We start from the raw sequence: 3,637 nt of genomic DNA, 5'->3' as shown, positions 1-3,637 counted from the left end.
CTACAGTGGAGAGAAAATACGGATAGATCCTCAGACCCCTGCCCTCTTCCCCAGGAAAAGGCCCCAGGAGGTAGCAAGGATAAAGCCAAGAGAATAATAATGGAACAACCCATGGACAAGGACGAACGGGAACCCGGTCTTTTAGCCTATATCTACCCCTTGATACCTTCCCTTCCATGTTTAGAACCCCCTCTACCAGGAACAGCAGTTGTGACAGGGACAAGCAGCATCAACCTAACCTAACCTAACCTAACCTAACCTAACCTAACCTAACCTAACCTAAACCTAACCTAACCTAACCTAACCTAACCTAACCTAACCTAACCCTAACCTAACCTAACCTAACCTAACCTAACCTAACCTAACCTAACCTAACCTAACCTAACCTAACCTAAACCTAACCTAACCTAACCTAACCTAACCTAACCTAACCTAACCTAACCTAACCTAACCTAACCTAACCTAACCTAACCTAACCTTAGCTGGTGAGAAAAAATGGACGTCCATTTTTTAATACGAATAAATAAGTTCTAAAGCGTTATAAAATTAAAAACCATAACTTGTTATAGTCCTTTTTTTTAATAAATCAACATATTCCTCCATCAAGGGTTAATACTCATTTTCGGAAGCGCTGATGCCAGCTTCCAAGTCAGTCTGAATAAAAAGAATCTTTAGCTGGTGAGAAAAAATGGACGGTCCATTTTTTTTATACACAATTGCGAAAGCGCTGAAGCCAGCCCCCCCCCCAAGTCTGTCTGAGAAAAAATAGACGGTCCATTTTATAAGATGTTAAAAAAAAATTATGAAAATGAAAACAAAATTTGAATTTCTTTTTATGTTTTATTATCAAACAATTGATGCTGTAAACACTATATCTCACTTTATCCACTGTCACTATAGATGCTTAATCTCACCTTATCCACCGTTGCTCTAACTTGCTACAGAGTGACTCCTTTGGTGCAGCAGGGTTACAGAGGAGTGGAGGATGGACTTGATGATCAGCTGTGGAGGGGGGGGGAGGAGAGAGAGAGAGCTGCAGGTATAGGGCTAACTGCTTTCGAGTATCACCTGCGGTCGCGGTACAAGAAGGTACTGCGTGATAGAAAGTGGAAGATTGAGTTCCTCGATTCGCGAGAGTTGCTGTTTTCCAACCGCCTGTCGTATCACATACCGGCACAAGTCCATCAGTGGCAGGGGTTCCGGATCTAGACCGCCTATGTATCTGATTGTAATCTCGCAATGACCCCACACTGCCGAGACAATAGGATACAGCTTCTTGCCTTTCAACCCTCGGAACGCTACCCCCAGGTACTGATTTTCCACAACAAATGCCAAAGTGCCTTCGTCCATGTCGAGAACAACATAGAATTTATCTGGTACGACAAAAGTCTCGTTATTGTTTAATAGAGAAGGATATGTAATGCCTGAGACGTCCTGCTTAGCATTGTGGTACAACTTATTTCGTCCTAAATCCCAGCCCCATGACTGATCATTGATGCCCACCAAACCCTGGTAGCCATGAGAATGTAAAGGAGCTTTTGCTGTTGCTACTCCAACTACTGCGTGAGTCCCACGTTGCCGGGTGGACCAGTTGATCTCCCACACATGAAGACCCCTCGTATATCCTACTCGCCCTCGAATACAGTCTGTACTACGGATTACTGGATACCGATGGAACGTCATCTTGTCGTCCTCCTTGACGAAGATGTTCATCGACCTATCATCGGCATTCCACGCGTGCTCGAGAGACGTATCTCGAGAGACGGGAGGCATGTCGAGGAGGAGGTCCAGCCGTTTGGGCCTAGCATAGTCGAGGGACACGGCTAACTCCCGGATCAGGCGAGTTTGTAGAGACCCACCCTCCTTAACCCCCATAATCATCGTGAGCTATGGCACTGGTTGGAGTGGTGGTGGTAGTGGTAGTGGTAGTGGTGGTTGTAGTGGTAGTTGTAGTGGTAGTAGTGGTGGTGGTGATGGTGGTGAGGTGCAGTGGCGGTAGCAGCAGCGACGGCGTCAGCCGAGGACCTAGTCGAATATGGTGGGCGTTGGCGTCAACTTCGTGGTGGCTCTAGTGGCCTGTTGATGTTGTTGGCGGCAAGGTTATTGTATGCGTTGTCGTGTTGTTGGTTGGTGTCTACTCCACATAATTACCATAAACATTTGACAAATTAAGTCAATCCTTCTTTCTCTGCGAGATCACTGTCTCCACCCGCGCGCGCGCAACACACATACACGCGCGCACACAAAATACACTAAGTGCATAGCGAGCTCCCGCTGGCAGCCGCCTTCGGAACCTCTTTGCACTCACGCACGCACGCACGCACGCACGCACGCACGCACGCACGCACACACACATACACACTGGAGACCGCTGCCAACAGGCCCTGATGTACAGAATGCGTAGAGATATTGAGTATATCTGCTACTGGTTTAGTAGTTATTTGCCATAATCTGACATAAATAGGTTACCACTGTAAGACTAGGCTTTGTCTTTTTTTTTGGCTTTTTATACCATTTTATCTATTTATGAATTGTAGATGGATGGCAACCGAGCAGCTTTATACGTTACATATTCTTTTAAACTGCAAGACAACCGGATGTGACGTTTTCATCCTAGCCTTCGGTGAGAGGGGGAGGAGCTACGTTTTTATCTTAACCTTGGGAGAGGGGGAGGAGCTATGTTTTCATCTAAGCCTTGTGAGAGGTGGAGGAGCTACGTGTTTATCTTAGCCTTGGAAGAAGGGGGAGGAGCTACGTTTTTATCTTAGTCCTGGGAGAGAGGGAGGAGCTAAAGTGTGTATATATATATAGCTGTTAAAAGAAGAACATTCCGTTACATTCGTCACTTCATCCTTCGGTTCGTATTAGTTCGTACATTGTCGTCATAGTCATATCTGTACTCTGACAAGTGTTGAAGATTTACTGGTGATTTTATTATATATATGTATATAAAAACATGTGATAAGATATACCTTTATTTATTAATAGTGATATTATATTGGTGTATTTATAATACTTGTCTCTTGTTCATCTTTAAACAGGTAGGTGTACACATACTTCTATGTGTATGTCTCTATGTGTACAAGTGTGTATTCTACTACTGCTACTGCTACCACTGCTGCTGAAAGACTAATATACGAATAGACTAGAAAAAGAAAAGAAAAGAAGAAAGAATAACCATATTTCAGTTTTTGGTGATACTGTTTATTTTTTATCAGAAAAAGTTAATATATATATTTATGTAATACATTGTAAAGACTGACTGACATGAAAAATATGAGTTCTTCAAATGGTCCATCAAAAACAACAACAAAAGAAAAAGGTGAAATCCCTCTTAAGGAAAAAAATACAGGCAAACGCAAATGTTTCGTAAAAGAGGCACATCATCAAGAGGATGGTGGCTCTCGTGACTCTACATCGTGTACGAGCGTATCGACGCAATCAACCCCTGATCTTTGTGAAGAGAATATTGCGGTTCCCGATGTCAACGAACGACTCTTGCATGTACCAAACCCTATCCCTAATGAAATGGATAACAGGGAACCTGCTGTCGACGACTTGGTATACTTGCAAACGGTGCCGAGGTCTCATGCCTCTGCATCGACTACAAACAGGGTAACAGTACCAAACCCTATCC

At 43.8% G+C, this 3,637-nt stretch overlaps 1 pseudogene across 1 annotated transcript; it reads right to left on the bottom strand.

The window, feature by feature from the left end:
• Positions 1 to 299: 299 nt before the first annotated feature.
• Positions 300 to 2,091, bottom strand: LOC122266203 (protein gustavus pseudogene; annotated as a pseudogene). The gene has a single exon (XR_015190933.1). The product of XR_015190933.1 is annotated as a protein gustavus pseudogene (transcript).
• Between the last annotated feature and the right edge of the window lie 1,546 nt (positions 2,092 to 3,637).

This window comes from Penaeus japonicus, unplaced genomic scaffold (assembly GCF_977035675.1).
Source record: "Penaeus japonicus unplaced genomic scaffold, GWHDUDI00000001_assembly GWHDUDI00002199, whole genome shotgun sequence".
Lineage (NCBI taxonomy): Eukaryota > Metazoa > Arthropoda > Malacostraca > Decapoda > Penaeidae > Penaeus > Penaeus japonicus.
The sequence above is the reverse complement of the archived record's forward strand: the minus strand, read 5'-3'. Positions and strand labels throughout refer to the sequence as shown.